This window comes from Octopus bimaculoides, chromosome 2 (genome assembly GCF_046866305.1).
Source record: "Octopus bimaculoides isolate indiv1 chromosome 2, ASM4686630v1, whole genome shotgun sequence".
Classification (NCBI taxonomy): Eukaryota; Metazoa; Mollusca; class Cephalopoda; order Octopoda; family Octopodidae; genus Octopus; species Octopus bimaculoides.
In genome coordinates, this window is record NC_142929.1 from 115,319,053 (window position 1) to 115,339,691 (window position 20,639).

At 34.5% G+C, this 20,639-nt stretch overlaps 2 long non-coding RNA genes across 2 annotated transcripts in view; one reads left to right on the forward strand and one right to left on the reverse strand.

The window, feature by feature from the left end:
- Positions 1–3,313: 3,313 nt before the first annotated feature.
- Positions 3,314–11,274, reverse strand: LOC149137207 (uncharacterized). The gene is made up of 3 exons (XR_016237957.1): positions 10,299–11,274; positions 10,019–10,198; positions 3,314–4,991 (listed from the first exon to the last, which is right to left on the reverse strand). It is a non-coding gene; the product is annotated as an uncharacterized LOC149137207 (long non-coding RNA).
- A 4,581-nt stretch (positions 11,275–15,855) lies between these two features.
- LOC149137208 (uncharacterized) overlaps positions 15,856–20,639 on the forward strand; it is a 6,625-nt gene continuing 1,841 nt past the window's right edge. The window contains exon 1 of the long non-coding RNA XR_016237958.1: positions 15,856–16,186. This is a non-coding gene — a long non-coding RNA (uncharacterized LOC149137208). The remainder of the gene's footprint in view (positions 16,187–20,639) is intronic.

Consider the following 20,639-nt stretch of genomic DNA (forward strand, 5'->3'; position numbering starts at 1 on the left):
CATATCCAATAGCCAAAAGGTCCTTTGGGTCATTTCTTCTCCTTCAGCCTTCTAACACCCACCTTAGAATCCTTACTGTTTCTAACAAGGCTGTTTTCTGCAAAAGTCCCATTTTGACGGCAATTCCTAGCTTTTCAAACCAGGCATCCAATCTTTTACTAATTGCTCCCAGTGCGCCAGCCACAATCTTCAGATCCTAGTATTTCTTAAATTTCTCAGTTTCCTTTTCATCCCTCCTGTGGTCCCACAATGAAGCAATATCCACAATAATTGCTTGTTGCTTTTTTTTTTCCTTTCCAATACAACAATGTCAGGTTTTCTAGCCACGATAAGATGGTCACACTGGATGGTCATGTCTCAAAAGGTCTTATATTGTTCGTTTTCAGCAGCCCTTTCCAGTCGGTGCTCATACTCTTTCTCAATTTTGCTCATATCATACTTATGACAGAGCTTCCAGTGAACTAATCTGGCAATGCTGTCGTGCCTTCTCTTGTAATCTTGTCTTGTTTCATCATTGCTTAGAAATTTCATCTTTGTTACTTCTGCCATCAGTATCTCCTTTAAACTTTTTACATACCATGCCAGATTATTTTCCTCAGGCTTCACACACATTTCAGAACTAATGAGACCTCTTCCTCCTCTCTGTCGTGATAGATACAACCTGTTCGCGACATTTCTGGGAAGGGGTACAGAATACCTAGTAGTGCCATCATTTTCCTAATCTTTCTATCAAGCTCCTTAAGTTTATTACGTCTCTACTCTATCTCACCAGCACTGAACCTTAGAGTTGCAAGGCCCTTGTGTTGACAGCCAGTGTCTAATTCCTACCACTTAACTTTGTTTTCAATACCAATTTCAGTCTCCGATTACATTCCGTCGATAACAGCTCTTTTATTTCCTTCTCTTTTATCAGGATGCCTAAGTATTTATACTCGTTGTCGTCACTTCCCCCATAACTTCTCCATCATGAAAACTGTCAGCTTTATTTTGCTGAGCATGATGGAAAGTGCCAGTTGTTCAAAGCCAGCAGACTAAGGTGACACTTGTTTACTGATCATGCTTCAAGAGTCCTACAGAGAACTCTTACAGTTACAAGCAATGATGATTTTCGTTGGTGTTCTATTTTTATGTTTGTTCCAATCTTCTTGAGCCACTTTGGTTGTTGGTTACTGATACTTCCAAGCGCATCAATCACTATTGGTATTACGTCCACTTTCTTCATTGCACGTAGCCTGCACACAACCTTCAATTCATCAACAACTATGATGAATTAAAGTATTTTCCACTTATATTCATTATAGTTGTTCACTGGTTTTTCTTTCCCTTCAATTCTATCGTCACTTAAACATGCTATGTCAATTATCAGGCATTTGTTTACTTTTCTGTTCACTACAATGTCAGATTTTCGATATTTAATCTGATGGTCACACTGAATCATTGCTTCCCACAGAATTTTGCAATCCTCATTCTCAGTAACTCGTTCTGAGATTTGGTCCTACCACATCTTTGATCTTTCTAGGCTATAATTTCTACAAAGATTCTAATAGATCATTCTTGCTACATTATCATGTCACCTTTTGTATTCCCGTTGTGCCAATTTCGGGCATCCTTTAACAATATGCCACACTTTTCACCCCTTTCACCACATATTCTACGTTTGTTGCTCTCAATTTTATTAACTCTGCTCTTCATCTAGTTTGTCCTCAATGATTGTTCTTGTGCCACGCAACAGTGCTGCTGTTTCTATCTTCAAGTCACACCTTTGCATCCCTAATCACCGGTCTTCTGTATCTATCCTTGTACAGTTTTTTCCCTTTCCACGCTATTTCTTTTTATTCCTTTCTTTTATTCGTGTTTTTTTCCCCTCCTTCTTTAAATTTTTCTTTCTTAACACAGTTATCAGTTTGGATGGATGATGCCGGATATCTTCGTATGCATCAACAATACTTCCACAGAGTTATTATTATCCTTCTAATGTTACGTCTATTTCATTGATGTTTCTATGCTCTTAAATGTAAACTTGCTGCCAAAAAGTTTGCATTTTGTCACTCTTCCTTTCGAAGAAAAATTTCGGCATGACAACACTTCCAAGTTGATCATACACAAGCATCAGTACACAAACTTGTTTGTGTGGTATACATTATTAAATCAACAAATCACTGAATTCTTGAAACAGCTGTACAGCATATCGAGCATCTTTTTTTTCTTCGCCGAATATCTTTATGATTACTTTGTGTAACATTTGTTATAAATGATATAATGGCATATATACATACTTTTTCATCTTTTGTCTTTTATATATATGCATACGCACGTACGCATATATTATATGTATATATGTATGTGAATCTTTATTTATAAGTGCACATACATACATATATATATATATATATATATATATATATATATAGGTTTAACATCCATTTCCAATAAAGGATAGAGAATACAGGATGTTCATCTGCAAATAAGCTTGTGATGTAAGTTTAATTTATGAGTTATGAAGTTTATGAATCTCTTACATGTGGGGTTATTTCTAACAATTCTCAAATATTATTCGCGATATGTTTGAATTTCGTGACAATATTTGTAATCTGCATCAATTGAAGAAAAAGTAGGTGTGCTAATATTAAGATAATATTGTCTTCAACAAAAAGGAAATTGCAGCTAATATTTGTGTTGAGTGGAAGTAACTTTAGAGTACAACACTATATGTTGGGTGATATTTAGCGACATTTTTTCTTTTCAATTTAAATTCAAATCCTTCTGAGGCTGGCTATGCCTTTCACCTACGATGTGTTGCTAAATAGATATCAGTATTATATCGAGGTAAAAATAATAAATGTGAAATACTACTACAACATCCAGAGTAATCCCAGCCATGTTATCACCTGGGAACTGACTAATAGGAAGCTGAACCGTAAGAGTTCTTTCAAAATATGATCAAGATCTTATTGGAATAAAAAGGTGCCACTGCTGGTAACAGAACGTGCTATGAGTTACCATTCACGTGGCAACGCCAATCCAAGATGTTATTGATAATTGATAATCTTATTTGGCATAATTTTACTGAAGACGTGTTAAGCTATTGTTTCGACTGTTTTTGAGTGAAATATCGTACTTGTGGTTCTTTCTAGACAAAAAATCCTCAAATACAGAGAGGGGAAATGTTCCTGACTATCTCGCATTTCCTAGTCGTTTACGCTCACTGGGCTGATGTTGTAGTATCAGTTTCCGGTTCTGTTGTTGTACAACAACTTATCCCTTGTTCACACTATTATAGAAAGAGTAAAGTCGATTAACTCAACCCTGTTGAATGTGTAGCTCTCTTTTATTAATTTTGAGATGGTGACGACGGGCCAGCCAAGCCACGATTGGGTTTGATCAAAAACTTGCACAATTCACTCTTCTATGAATCTGTCCTCAGAGTAGGTTTGGTTGGCGATTGCAGAAATCTTTTAAATTGATACCAATGTATTAACAATTGCTATTTATCAATCTAACGTAGGATCTGAACTCAAAAACATAAATACCACACAGCAGTTAAGTATGAGGCATTAAGGCACTGTACCATTTTTTACATTACAATAATATTAGCTGCAATTTTGTATTCTTTGAAAGTCGTATTATTTAAATACTTGCACATCAACATTTTCTCAATGGTGACAATATTTGGTGTCAATATATATATAATATGTCAAATAAAGCGAAGAAACTAAACTCCAACGCATTTATAGAAAAAAATTCTCCTTGGATAAAAATCTTAATAAATACAGGATTGGGAGAATTCTAACATTTCCAGCTGCGTTCTTTTTTTATGAATAATTTATTGACCCCGAAAGGATGAAAGGCGAGGTTGTCTTCAGCAGAAATTCAACTCAGAAGACGGATGAAATGCTGTTAAGTATTTTTCCTAGTATTTTCTGTGTTGTATAGCCTCAGTGTTTCTTCAAAGACTTCTTAGACTTACCCTTGTTACGTTAGACAAGAACAACATAAATATTAACTATGCTTTACCGTTTCACTCAACACCATTTGTACCATAAAATGTTACTGTTCAGCTTTAGCACAGCGCTACATTTTTCCAGAAATGGATGAAGTTGATTTAACTGACGCCTTAGATTGATATTTATTTTTTGGAAACTGGAAGGATCAAAAGCAAAATCGATCATAGTAAGAATTGAACTCAGTATGTAGAAGAATGGAATTAAACGCTAAAATAATCTGGATAAACTTTATTTCTTTTTACTGTCTTACAGCCTAAGATACAAGACCACCTTCTTTCTGTCTTCCTCACTCCTGACGAGGGCCAAGAGCCCGAAACGTCATATTATTCACTCCTCACGATAAGTAAAGTTATTGAATTCTTCTACAACTTTACTAAGGCCTTATTATGTAGCTTTATTGTTTCTACGAGAATAATTTCAGCAGTTTTGTTAAGCAATAAATATAATAATGGTTTCATCCAAAGTTATTGAAGTTGTTAATTTTGTGCAGCTGTGCTTACATAATGCCATGTACGTTAATGTATTAATGTCGTGGTATTTAAGCACAATCATCCGGCAAAGAGCATATTTTATTATTGGTTGCTTTACTACTAATTAACAAAATCTGGTTGCAATACATTATGGAAAATGTTGCCATAGAAAGAGAAGCAGTTGGGTTCGAATCGCCGAGGAGCCGACATGATATTAATGGTAATATTCTCCGTCAAACCACACTTTACACTCTTAAAAGTAAACATTGAAACATTTAATTGTAAATACACAATGTCTGAAAACTATGATGGAGCGTCACAGTTGGAACTCTTTGATCAGAATTGTTCAAACAATAGCATGAGCGCAAACAATAACATTGGAGTAAACGAAATAGTATATTTTGGTTTAAAATATAGACAGCTTCGACCAAGTTAAACTGACTCTCTAAACGTTTAACTCCAAGTGAACTGTTACTGACCAGCGCCAACGTCGGAGCTTCTACGTCTTTGAGTCGATCTGCCAGAAAAAAAAAAGACAGAGAAATTATCAACAAATCAAGCCTTGTCTTATAAATAAGAAAAGATACATTTTTAAATACAGTTCTTGTCAGAATGTCTGGCAATAACACGGGATGATCACTAATGGAATGCTTTTTAAGATTAGTTACCAGATGAGCGTTGTTTCTAGAACAAAGTGTCTGTCTCTTCAATTGAATTTAATGAATATCTAGACAGAAGTTCGGAAAAGAGCAATCTAGCTTCGTCATATCTTTAGCACCTGAGGAATAAAATAGCATGCGTAGTCTAATAAGGTCTATTGGATCAAATTTAATTTTCTTGGAACTAATAAGCTTAACAACTTATTAGTTCCCAGGTCCTAACGAGGGAGAACAGTTCAGTGATAAGTCATTGACAGGAAGTAATTTGCTGAAATATCTTTCAGCAATTTAAAATCAATTTCGGACAAATATTATTCTGAGGTTACGAAACTATATTTCAGCGAAAAATATCCAGAAATTCTGATATTATATTACATTCCCTTGTGAATAAGTTGCCATTGCAAATATCTAAATAAAACAAATTGATAAATTTTCAGGGTTTAAATTTTATTAAAATTGTTATCTCTTGAGAAATATGGAATTTTATTGATTCTGATGCAAACAACGAATCAAGGAAGTGGCACAACTTCCCTTCCACTTTCCAATTTATTCTCTTGATAGCCTTTTGATTGAAACACGTGATTCTGTGCAACGTGTACAAATAACAAAAATAGTTAAACAGTTAATGAAATCTGAATTAAACACACTCAATATGAATATATATATATATATATATATATATATATATATATATATATATATATATATATATATATATATGTGTGTGTGTGTGTGTGTGTGTGTGTATGCCACCTTGGGAAAGTGTCTTCTACTATAGCCTCAGGCTGACCAAAGCCTTCTGAGTGGATTTGATAGACGGAAACTGGAAAAAGCCTTTTTATTGAACTTCTAACTGTTATTTTTTCAATCTGTGAATACCCAGTGAAAGAAGAGGGCTGTTTTGGCTCTTTTTGCTTAAGAAAAGCAAGTTGTATGTTGTTATTCTTATTGTTTAGCCCTAGGTAATGTGTGACTGAGCAGACATATGGTCAAAACACATTCCATTCGTAACCATTCCAACTTTGCGTTGTCTTTGACATTATCCGATACATAATTCCCTTTCTGGTAAGGCATGATTTTATGGATATTTGAATGCTAACAGGTCGAATGACTTCATAGAATCAACTTGATTAGTGCGTTTAGGTTGCATATATAGGAGGTCTGTATGCCGAGTGTAGGAATAGGTAGAGAGAAATAAGAATGAGAATCTCAATAAAAATGGAAGAGTGAATATTGTGAGCCTGTAAAAAGAGCCAATCGAATATGAGTGGAAAGAGAGTTCTATCATGCCTCAAAAATAAGAAATACTTTTGAAATCATTTTCGAAATGTACAATCAGTCAAAATAAGAAATAGTTGGTTAAACAATCATATGGTATACATCTGGCTGTGTTATTGTAAAACATTTGAAGACGCCACATTCATACAATACATTTTGGTATCAGAAACAGCATGGCACTACATCCTTAAATGTATACACAAACATGTTACACATAACTGCGTCCACTGAAAAGAAAGTCATCGTATATGTTATCATTATTTTAGAGTTCATAGCCGATAGTTTTGATGGTGATATTTGTTTCTGAAGTTTAATCAGCTTAAACCAGTTAGCATCTATTGGCTGAGATCTAGGTAAGAAAATATTTTCTACACATGCGTCGCATCTAAGTCGATCGTAGTAAACATATATGTATATGCATGACTACGTACCCTCCCATACACACATGTATAACTCGGAAAGATTTTCAGCTCATTGCTATCTGGATCAGGAGAGACTGCTACTCCAGATTCCTAGGCAGTGCGTGAGCTGAGGATCGAAATGTGTTTGGATACATTGTTTGATGTGCATATTACCAAGATAACAAAAATATTCAGACGATGATTGGCGAGATGAATTTTCACATGATCCAAGAAGAGAGAAAATTAAACTGTGTTGATCCTATGATAAACTTTTGTTTCGAACCGTATAGATTACTGTTCTCAATTATGGTTGCAACGTATTAGGGGGTGCTGAAAAATTCCTGGCTTTGGGTTAAAAAAAAAATACCGGAGGATCAATTAATTATGATTTTATCCAACATATCCCCTCTCAGATTCACACACTTATTGCCGGGGTCCTTTAGTTTTTCTAAGCTTTCTAAAAGAACTCGGCAGGCTGGACCTCCAACCAAGCCTTTTACGAAACGCTTAAAGCCAGGAACTTTTCAGCACCCAATCATATTGTTAAACAGACCGTGAACTCGAAGCAATCTAACACCAAGAAAACTGCATTTATGCCGCGTTACCATTTTTGTTATCAGTATCACCACAACTAGAACCTCTGCATCATCACTAATACCACTGCTTCGTCCACAACCATTACCCGCATCATCATTGCCACCATAACTACCATCATCATCCATACAACCATCTCATCCTCAACCGCAACCGCCACCACCATTATCATCATCATCACCACCACCATCCTATGCAAAAAGCATCATTATTATCATCATCACCAACAGTAGCAGCGGCAACATTGGTAGTTGTTTTAGATCTGAACATACTCGAATAATTAGGATCCTTTCAGCTATATCTAATATAATAATTAATATTTCCGAGAATTCAGATTAATAAGTGGTTCCTGGAAGGAAGTGTAGATTTTGAAATCAAAAGCAGGAATCTTTTGTTGTTGGAAATATGCTTAATTATCAAATAGATTTTTAAAATTTCGAAATCGAAAAATTAGAAGTTATTCTGCAACTGATTAAAGAAACTCGTTTTGATCCCGTTTCCGTCATCGTGTATTCAATAAATATTGTATTAGTTTACATGTCTGAAACGGCCACTTTGATGCTGTTACACAACGGGATACTGATAACAGTAAATTACAATAATTTACTTTCCTTTTTTCAAAGCTTTTTATTTTCGGATGAGGGAGGAAAACCAAGTTATAAATATTGTAAAATTAAATATAAAGATAATTAAGCGGAAACATAATTAAGTGTAAAACTAATTAGATAATATTTTATAGCATTAAAAAAATCAGAAAAGGAAAAGAAACGCAAGCATGGGTGAGTTCATAATGTGCCAAGCTATTAGTTGAATATTCATGATTCGTACCAGTGTCACTGGCGTTGTATTGTGTCTGTTGATTAGACATTTAGCTACTTAATAGCTACTTAATGCACCGAACTATAGGGTGGTAACCAGAATTGGTAACTAGAATTCTCGTTTCTTTTCCGATGGGCAAAGCAATACAGAAGTTCTATGTCTCATCGCTCAATGTTAAAGATATTGTTTCTTTTAGAACGCTTAGAAAAACTAAAGGACCCCTGCAATAAGTGTGTGAATCTGAGAAGGGAATATGTTGGATAAAATCATAATTAAGAATTCTTGAAGAGAATTTGATTAAAATCTTACTCCAGATTATTAAGAATCTTATTAAAAAGAACGACACAAAATAAGTACAACACTTTGAAATAAACCCCCCACCTTAAATATAAACATACGAGAAAATAGCAGAAGATTTTAAATAATTTCGGTGGAGAAAGAGGGTCTGCGACCATGGCCTATACAAAGCTCTTAGGTTGGGGGAAAGAGTGATGTAGTTGATGCTTAGCTCAAACTTTACATATTGTTCCATGTAGGAAAACTTAGTAGGCGGCGGTTCAGTGGTTACTGAGCTTTATGTTTAGTTCAAGATGTGCGGCGGATATGGATATAGTAGGAGTGATGCAAAAAAAAAAAAAGAACACGGGACTACAATGTCTTGGATATGTAAGAACAATGGCAGAAGCAGAAGAAGAAGAAGAAGAAGAAGAAGAAGAAGAAGAAGAAGAAGAAGAAGAAGAAGAAGAAGAAGAAGAAGAAGAAGAAATGACCTAAAGAAGCAGCACTGCGTTTGTTGAGAAGTTATAGTGTGTTGCAGCAGGTGTTAGAGTGACTATTTGCCAATCAGACAGATGGACTTTCTTTCTGCATGCGGTTGAGCATGATTGTGCATGTAGTGTAAGCACCATCCTAGATATGTAATACATTAATGGGTTTTTTAACTTGATCTTTGTAGACAGTCAGCATCTTACTAGAGCTGAAATATTTAATAGAAGCCCTGTCTTTGGCATGCTGCTTTGCCAGATGTGTGGTTTCCATGGAGATAAATACTATCCTTATGAAACGTTGTGATTTGGTAAAAGAACAATAAATAATGAAGTAAATTAATACTAAGGGAATATAGCGTCGGTCCATAACAATTATATACTTTTTAGAGTTCTGATCTTACCAGAGAAATATTTCAATTAGTTAATTGTATGAATTTCCCATACAAACATAAAATTTACATTTTTATATCGTGTCATATATTGTCTAAGAATGCATGCATACTAAATAAGAAAATACATACACATATATAAATGTACACACATTCATGTACATATATATGTATCTTTCTCTCGAAGCAAAACATAAATATGAGACATCAAGGAATAGGAAATAAGAAAACACCTAGATTTGACAATCGATATAGTCTCTACGAAATTAATATGGAAAATGTGACTCACATCATAAGCAGCTGTCTGAAACTGTCAACATGATAATATCAACCTTTGAGTTATGATCTAATGATCGAAACACCACACAGCGGGAGAATAGTTTCGAAGTTCAACATAAAAAAGGTTACAATGACGTAGAGAGCACACACACCTTTGATATCAATAAATTACTGAAGAAACGTTCCGGTCAAAACCTTTGTATAATACATATGAGCAATTTGCAAGAGACATTAAAAGAAAAGAAAAGGTGTACACTAACAGAAATTTGTTGTCCAGTAGAAGTTAATATATGTAATATAAACGAAGGAAAACATGTGCTTATATGCATACATGCATGAAAACATAACACATACGTACTCTTGAATGTTACATCACGTCACATTTAGAAGGTTATGCTTTTGTAATACAAAGGGAGATATCGACTCAAAGAACAAACCAGACGGCGGCTGCTTCATTCCTTTTTCCCGTTCTTGGTCATAATTCCCTCGCGATGTTAACAATGGCTTCATATTGTCTGGTAAAATGCGTCAACAGTGACTGATAAGATATAAGATAAGCAGTCGAGTAATCCACGAGGAAATGTGATAAATATTTCATGATTTTTTTTTTATACGGTATATTTGAGGTGCACTCTTACCTTTTGTTTTATTCACACAAATAAAAATTTGGCAGCGCTTGCAATGATCATATCCAATATCTGACGGCCTGGTCGACTGGAGTGTTAACTGATTTCATATAATTTCATATCGAAGATATTACTTTTAGCTTCATGGGATCGATAAAAGAGCTACAGTTTCATGGTTTTTCAAAACTAGCACTTTTATAAATATATAAAAGCTTTTGGCTGCGGATTAAATTTAAGACAAACTTTCATGAATGTTTATGTTTATTTCATAGTTCCGTATTTACACGTGTTTAATGCAGGAATGTAATTTCAATCCCAATTATTGTAGCTCAAAATCAGTAAAGTATTATACATCAGTTTATTTTAATGTAAAACTGTTCAATTTAGAATAATTTTGTTCCAAGTTTGATTCAAATCAATATATCTTAATACTAACAGTTTTTAATGGAAATTATCACTTTCGGAATAATGTATTTTAATCTAATTTAAATATATTTTTATCTAATTTAATTAAGAATACGTGTTTATTCACTCCTATCACGAAAAAAGAAAAAAATACGATAATGAGTTATTAATACTGACGAGTCTTCCTTTCACTAAATTTTGCATAATAAAACTTCACGTCATACCTTATAATTTTTTTTTGTGTCGAAAGAAGTCCCGTTCAGTGATTTCATGTATTATATTTAACTACAATTTCATCCATCCAAAATGAGTCCATGATGCAAAATTAAATTGCAAATTAAACAACTTGCTTTAGAAATCGGATAGTATGAAGGTAAATATGGTAATATAAAAATGATACACTTCCGTTATTTGAGAGAGAGAATCACAGTGGCTATTCCACAATCACGTGAAATTTAAATAGTAAGCGCTGTCATTATTTTTTTATATGACGGAAATGTTCGGCACAGCTATTATTAAATTCTAAATTTGTGGATTTCCTTTTAAATGCACAATTGCAGTGTTTTAGCTTTTGCAGGGAAAATTGCAATAACCAACAAACAATGTTTACAAAGCTGGAATATGTAATGAAAAAATTCCTTCGTTGCATTCAAGACGCTCCGTATCTTTACGTGACACCAGCCTCACGAAAATGGCAGCGACCCTGCTTTGAGGAGGCCGAACCTAGTTGGCACTCCGTCGCTTACGACGACGAGGGTTCCAGTTGATCCGATCAACGGAACAGCCTGCTCGTGAAATTAACGTGCAAGTGGCTGAGCACTCTACAGGCACGTGTACCCTTAACGTAGTACTCGGGGATATTCAGCGTGACATAGAGTGTGACAAGGCTGGCCCTTTGAATTCCAGGTACAACAGAAAGAGGAAGTAAGAGTGAGAGAAAGTTGTGGTGAAAGAGTACAGCAGGGTTCGCCTCTATCCCCTGCCGGAGCCTCGTGGAGCTTTAGGTGTTTTCTCTCAATAAACACTCACAACGCCCGGTCTGGGAATCGAAACCGCGATCCTATGACCGCGAGTCCGCTGCCCTAACCACTGGGCCATTGCGCCTCCCAGGCCGAACCTAAACAACTCAAAAACAACAAAACAGTGGAGCAAGTACAAGTCAATTATGCCAAAATACCATAATTATACTATTTGAATAGAGAAAGAAATGTGTGGAAAAGAAAATAATATTCCTTCTTTTTTTTTTTTCACAAGCAAAGAAGACAACTCTGGAAGGCAAGTTTCTGTCTTCTTACGACCTCATCGAAAAAAGTACAGCCCTCAGCGTACTTAGTGAAATGAATTAGGAATGAGAAAAATCACTAAATAAACATACAATTACTGTACATTAATTTGTGTAAAAACTACATTTCTGTACAGAATAAAATCAACTCATAGACGCCATCCATATGAAAAAAAAAATAGTTAAGTTAGTACAAGCATATTTAATCCAGGGAAGATTAAAAATAGCCGCAGGCAGCTTTCAGCTTTTTCTATCCATGGATATTTTTAAACTCTATACTTACACGCTACTATTTACAGCTTTTTACTTCGAGATCCGCTGCTCCAAAAAAAACTATTATTTCACGTTCTCTCGAAGTTTATAAATTCTTATTCGCGCACGCGCGTGTGTTTGTGTGTGCGTGCGTATCTGTGTAAGTATCCATTTTGGAACTTCTGCTGATGCAAGATCGGGATCGGGGGAGACTCAACGTTGAAAGATGGCCGGTTAAAAGTAGTAGTTAAATCCACTTTAAATCACATCATACTAATTATAAACAAAGGTAAGAAGCCTTTTAACAATTTAGTCTTACATACATCTTCTGAACATGAAGTTGTCGTGGCTGGAACGCCTTTGATTATGCTTGCTCGATCATTATTGACCTGGGGTTAAATTACAGCATTCATTCATTGTTTTCATATATGACGGATTTTGTTAGAGATTTGATAAATTATAGGAGAAATGGAAACAACTTCTTTGATATTAGAACTAAGGAAGAGTGAAGAAATTTAGTCGGAACTAGCAGAGATACCCGGCGTTGCTCGGGGATTAAAATGGCATAGTTTGCATATATATTGCAGTCATGTTGAAACAGGTGATGCGAGAAAGTGTAGCACTGACGACAAGACATTTGTGGAGTAAATAATGGGCGAATTCGACTAAGCGACATGTCATACGTCCGTTTGGAGTATTCCAGGCCCTAACTTGTCATGACAAATTGGTGGTGGGTATGTGCATGCCTTTGCTGATATTGAAAAAGTTTCATCTCGCTTCTGTCTTGAGACTCCATTTGATGTGCTGCGGCATGCCTTTGCTGATCTTGGGAAAGTCTCATGTTGCTTCTGTCTAGAGACTCCATTTGACGTACTGCAGCATGCCATTGCTGATTTTGGGAACGTCTCATTTCCCTTCTCTATTGAGACTCCATTAATTTAAGGGTAAATATGTAATTGCCAATACCTTGCAACTTTGCAACTGCTGCGATAATTATGAACTGGTAATTGAACGGTAAATATGTACTTTTATATACCTTGGACCTGTCATTTAACTGTTTTTTGTCAAGAATTTCACCTCCAACCGTTCGTTATATCAGGCAACACACATACACTGACACACCATTCCGCTGTCATAGCGGTAAAGACGGAAAGTTACCAATGCGTAATGTTGTTCACATTAGGATATAAATTATTCATTTATTTATCACAGTAGAATTAGAAGTGAAAGAATAAAAGCGTAACAATATTATACGCTTAGAATGAACAGTGAAAGAATAAAAGTGAAACAATATTATATGACATTACAATACAGATCTTATTCTTTCACTACTGACACGTAATACCGAACCAGTGCCAATGTTATATTGTTTTAATCCAATTGAAAAAATCACATGCTGACATTCAGGGGGTCTGATAGTATTACCTTGTAAAATTTGATTTGATCTGATAGAACCGTTTGAGAATGCATAAGGAACAGACAAAAAAATTTATATATATAGACAAGGAAGTCAATTTGTAGACAGAACTTAGAAACCCCGTTTGAGTGCATAAAGCTTCAGAAGAAAATTGCTTGAGTAAAAAAACTTGAGCCGCTTTAGGATAACTTTTTCTAATGCATGACCGCTCAGTGACGTGGTTGAAATCTCATTGGTTAGTAATAAAGGCTTATCGGCTGTATGTGGCCCATAGCGGTCATACGTACGCGTGCACGACTGCATGCACAGCGTTTTTCGATAGAGGGAGAAATGTAAATAGTGTATTTAAATAGACGGAGTGCAAAATATTTTAAATAAGTAAAGTAATGTTGTAGGGAGAACATACAAATATCGCAACGACAAAGATATTTACGCACGACAAAACTGAAATACACTGAAGTCAATTTTTAGGCAGATGTGGCAAAACTGAATTTAAACACACTGGGTGAACAAAAATTAAAAATAACTAAATTATTTTTCAGGGAGAACGTGCAAAATCCGTAACAACAGAGATTTTTACGCATGACTAATTAAAATACACGGACGACTATTTGTAGACAGAAGTTAGTAAGTGTTAAGGCGGCGAGCTGGCAGAAACGTTAGCACACCGGGCGAAATGCTTAGCGGTATTTCGTCTGCTGCTACGTTCTGAGTTCAAATTCCACCGAGGTCGACTTTGCCTTTCATCCTTTCGGGGTCGATTAAATAAGTAGCAGTTACGCACTGGGGTCGATATAATCGACTTAATCCGTTTGTCTGTCCTTGTTTGTCCCCACTGTGTGTAGCCCCTTGTGGGCAGCAAAGAAATAAGAAGTTAGTAAGTGTGTGACGGAGTTAAGGAGAGAGAGAGAGGAACTATTACAGAGGGTAAGAGAGAATATGTGTAAGCAAGAGAATCAGAGAATGAGAAAAAGAGAGAGAGGAGAAAAATAAACAGAGAGAGAGAGAAAAGGGAGAGGATCGGTTGAAAACTGCAGAAGTTTTTAGAGAAAAACCCGTGTAAAACACTGTTTTTCCCGGTTTCTCGTTTTAAGCGGGAGCTCTGGGGAAAATGTTATAGTGCATGACCATCCTTGGCACATAAGTAATGCGTGTGTAATGTTTGGTGAAAATCGGTAGAAAACTGTAGAAATGCTACACACACACACAATCCTTTGTTTTATATATATATATATATATATATATATATATATAGATAGATAGATAGATAGATATAGATATAGTTGAAGAAGCCTCAAAGTGGTAGCTAGATCAGCTAGAAATAGCAGACAAAAGTCCTACAAATTACCCGCTACCATCTTGAAAAGAATATGATAGTTGAACAATGTGTTCCTGGGATCCTTGTAGATAGGAAAAAGACAAAATAAACTGACAACAACACCAACAAGGGTGACACTGTGTAGTAGTTATACTTGCGAAAAATAGCAGCCAAACATTCCTGAACTCATACACCATTTTAAAAAAGCTGTATGGTCACGACAGCAACGCCTTCGATCAAATCTGGCCTGAGGCTAAACATGAATGTGATAATAGACAGGCGGGTGATAAGCTATAAACTGGTCCGTGGTGAGTTCAAAATAGACCATTGGTTAAATTTGTGTGAATAAGTAACTATAAAATAATACAACTCTGAAAATCTATAAACCGCTTTCTTTCATTCTAACAGCTTACATTCGTCTTGTTCTTAGAAAGAGATACAGGAACAGTACAAGAAAATTGTTCTATTTTGGCCATTGCCAACAAGAAGAAAATATTGCTTACATCTAAATTGGTATCTTGCTGAAAATAGGAAAGCCAGCTTTGTATAACACAAAACGATATCGGAAGAGTTTGATGAACAGAATAAAAAGTAATTTTTCAGAAATATTTATTAGCAGCTTCAATATATAAAGGGTTCTTTAGCGAAAGGAAATCACATAGTTGAGGAACGAGAAATTCCTTTTTATTTACTGAGTTTTTGAAGATGTTTTTGAATATTTATCTTTTAAAAAGAAAAAAAAACAACATAATTTTGATTCCCTCCCTCTCTTCAATATACTGTCTGTATTTTTACTTGATCGGTTTGTTTTCTCAAGCTATATAAATAGTCTAAGAATCCATATATCGAGAGAGACTGAAAGAGACAGGTAGGCAAACAGAAACAAACACAAACACAAACACACACACACACACACACTACGTGAACATACATGCAATTTCACTTAGTCAGTGAGCGTGCACTCATGCACATATATATGTATGTAAGTATGTATGTATACGCAGATGTATGCATGTTCGTATGCATGCATGTACAGTACTTATATAATTCTGCTATTATTATGTCACTGAGTTGCCTCGTGTTGTTCAATCACTTCTGTTTTACTGGGATCGGCCTAAGATGTCTGCTTGAAATTGAAAAAGAATTCCAAGATATTTGGAGACTAGACAGAAGATTTGAAATCATTTGTTGTGTTTGAAGGGATGCTAAAGATTATGACTTTTTCGGTATGCTATAAATATTTCCCAGGTATTATGCAAAACTAAAGCGAAAATGTATTTCGCTTTGCTATAGAAATTACTGCTTTGAATTTTCTTATTCGTATGACTCAACAGAAAGATGCTTTTTGCAAACAGTTTCTTGTCATTTAATCTACACACCTACTCGTGCCATCTCACTAAGATTTATTTTTAAAGATTTATTTAATGCTTGCATCATTAACTGTTATAATGCCTATACTGAATAGTTATTATTAACGTAGGAAAATTCCGAAGAGAAAGTAATCCTATTGTCTATTTTGCTAGCTGTTAACAAATAATTCAAATTCTTAAAAATAATTACTGAAATTTCATGTTTATAATAAACTCCAAACAATTCTTTCTCGTTTGTGCTTGTTTGTTTTATAGAGAAAAATAATCCTCTTTCCACAAATAACAGTAAGATTTGATGTAGTAACTCATGACGGCATTAAACTTAGAATTGTATTACGTATGTTTCTTTAAATATTTATTTCACATCTCTCTATGCCCTGAGCCACCAGTTTCGAGAAAATAAATATCAGTAATGCACTGAAATTGATTCAGCAAATTTTACACCTGCCCTGCGAAAGATGATGCGTCTAGTAAGGAATGATAAACCTGCAAAATTTCATTTCTTCTATCATTTAAATAGTGTGTTAATTACGGTTGTTACAAATCATAGCTGAAGCTACCAATCTACTGACATCTATTCAAAAGCAGAAGAAAGAGTCACCCCATTTCCACGTTAATATTGAATGATTCTTTTCCTACTTCTCAAACATATTTACCTATTTTCTGGCGATAATATATTTCTACGTCACAGAGATTTATTCCAAGATGTATACTATGATGTATACAATTTTCTTACAGATAATGTAAGAAAAACGCCTAAAAAGGCGTTTTAATATTATAATTAAAATTTTTTCATCAGATATACAGTAGGACGTATATCTAACGAAAACTGACAGACTGTTAATGGATAAATGTAATATAGGTATGGATACTAGAAATTCACTTTGCCATTAGTGGTTTCGGATTCAATTTCTTTATGCGATACCTTCGGTGTCTTCCACTTTAACCTCGGGTAGATCAAAGCCTTTTTGATCGAAACTGTGTTACACAAGAACAAGAAATGTCCTTCTGACAGGATGTCAGACTTAAATCGCAGCCTGGTTTGACACTAGCCCAAGGCCATCTCGTCTTTGTGTTTATTACAGACTACGTTGAAACCTTCCAATAATATCTACGTTATTTAAGACATTATGGCATGATTTGGTGGGGTATTTGGTTGCTATTTCTACCAGATAAAACAAGCACATAAGAGTTCTTCGCATTGGCTCTAATTTAGTTACATCTATGTTATGCTTATTATAAACAAAAAAATATATATAATCTATAAGCGAAAATTCAATCCTATCAAGCACTCGAACGTTTTCAACATTCATTTCGTGGGAAAATTTAGGATTAGATCTCCCTACTTGCCAAAAGTCAGGGAGGCCCTGAAAAGAATCATGAACATTGTTGTTTTTTCTTTGAATAGACTCCCTCAAGTTCATGAACCAACGGTCTCATAAATTTCTATATAAACAGCGAGATTAGCATTTCTAACTACTCAAGAGACTAGTGAATTCTATGATAACCATTGTCATAAATGCTTCTCTATTAACGATACAAGTGTTTGAGTACTTCAATTTATTTAAAGATTATATAATTCTGTTTATACATTGACATAACATATAAGTAACCCACAACATGTCACCAGACTAGAAGAAAAATAATGGAAGCCCATATTCAATAGTTCGACCGGTTAGAAATGGCAGCCAAATATGTTAAATTGTATACAGACACTTTCCAAAAACATATTCAGATTGTTTTAGTATAAACCAAGATCACTTGGTCATGCAGAGTTCAGTTATGTCAGATATGCAGTAACGTTAAACCTGTTCTATAATAAACTACATTGTGTATGTTAGATATATTGATAGAAACTTCAACGTAAGTGTGTCACTCTAAAACTGATGGTCACAAAAGTGCAGAAAACTATAGAATATTATATTGACTCTGCAGGACATTTTGAAGTAAAATTGTCTTCATAATAAAGTTATATAAAGTTTTATTGTCTTTCATCGATAATATTTGCTGCTTACTTTGAACCCAGAGAAGCAATTGATTTTGTAAATATGATGTTATATAGTGCATGCACTCTTCTGTTTGTTGGGGTCCTAAGGGAGAAATAGAGTCAATCATAGCAATGCTTTAGAATGAATATACCCAGAAATTCCATAAGAAAAAACAAAAACAAAAAAGAAATCATAAATCTTCCAAAATATAATCTATTTTAAACACTCAGAAATGTGTTAGAAACTTTGATTTTTAGCATTACAACTATGATATTTACTTTTCAAATTGCCCTTAATTGTTACTTATAATACTATCTAATTTCAAGAACAAAATCGTAATGTGTGTCTTATGTCTGTTTGGACTGCTTCACATCACTTAATGCCATTAAGGGTTAATGCTTTTTAGATAATGATAAACACCACAACTATAGACTTCTCTCCATATGATGTCAACAGAATTAATTCCTCACCAATAGATACCTTTGATTAGGAAAAGACTGAAGAGGGAAATACTAACATTTAATATTTAACTTTATTACTTTGGTGTACTAATAAGGAATTCTAATTTACAAGATATTGCACTTTGTCGAGGCGCTCATTATTTGAACATATCTATTTCATTTCATTGAAACATTCGTCTCTTTCCAACATAAGCCTGTTGGACTTGTTGCTTCATTTCCCCCAATTCTTTATTCAATCTCATATCTGTGATACTTTCCAAAAATTAAAAAATAAGCAAAAAAAGACTATTTATAGTATAATTGATTCCATTGTTATTAATATAACCTGCAGACACTGTCTTTAGTTTTAAGAATGTTCTAACACCATATAGCCGTCAGATGAAAGGTTACTGTTAAATACAGCTTGTAATAAAAGAGGGAAAATAATTGGATACAAAGTAATAATTAAGTTAAGAAACATTTCAATGACAGAGTGTGAACAAAAAATTTAAAAAATTAAATAAATGTCTGCGAAACCTGTAGACTGCCTGGAGAAATAAAATTGTTGGAAATATCTGCAAATGAACTAAGACAGCCAAAGGGATTGAGCATCTAATTATAGCTGAAAAACGAAATAATAAAATATTCTCAGAATTACAACTATTCTGTTACCAATAGAATATGTTGAACAGACTGAGGGGAAAGAAATCTCACAGCAAATGTTTTTGCAAATACGGAAATGGAGACAAAGAGATGTTACTAAGATGAAAAATTAGATGTACAATGAGAACATATTGAAAATTTCGGTAGAAAGAGCAGCCTGGTATTAATTACGAGACATGTGTTTCGTCTTGTATTGTTTCGTCTCTTGACAGCTTGGTATTCTAGATTATCAAGGAAGAAACTGTCTGTGATAGAAAATCATTTTAGTTTGTGTCACCTACTGTTGAGAGAGAGTCATCACCATATTTAAGAATTAGAAGAAAAATAAACTTAATAATGTTTAGAAACATTTATAAAGAACGTATTAAATATAATATCAGTCTGAATAACAGGGGAACGATGGAATCAAAGACTTGAGTAACAGATAGGAATGGAGGAAAAAGTGCGGAGAGAGATAATCAATTTTGTATCATATTCTCGAATGAAACGGCTCGATTGTATCATAATATTCTTGAGTGAAACCTCTAGAAATTATTCCTTGTACATAAGTCTCCTGTTCTCCCACAGTTCTCTGCTTTATTATCTGGACTGCGAGTTAGAATTGACAGCAATATTTGTTGTTGCTGTTGTTTAGCCCTGAGCCAGTTATCATCGAGTAAGCCTATGTAAAGCATTCCAGCTATGACCACATCATCATTTGTTGTAATAGTTTATCAGTCTGTCATCTCAAGCATTCCCAGCAGATCGTGTGACTACGTAGAGCAGGCATGGGCAACCTTTTACGAGAAGCGGGCCACAAGAGATATGGCTCTTTACCTGGAGGGGCGCACTACTAAAATGTTCGTGGCAATTTTCCGTTAGTCGTGCCATTCAGTAAGTCCTATGGGTCGCAAGTTGCCCATGACTAACGTAGATCATTCTTCACTGGATCGTGGGGGAGATATTAGATTGTTCAGTATACAACCATAGTATTCATGCGGATTTTAAGACTCGAATCTCCCCAGAAAAGATGATATGTTCTGTTTGTTACAACTCATAATTTTAAACGTAGCTAAGTTTGAAAAAGGTAATTGTAATTATGAAAATGTCATTAAAAATATATAAATGAATTAAAATTATATATTTGTGACAAAGTTTTCAAAAAATTAATTAATGTTTTAACAAACAGAATTAAGAGAATAAAAGTAAGTTAATGTAATAAAAAAAATTTAGAGACAA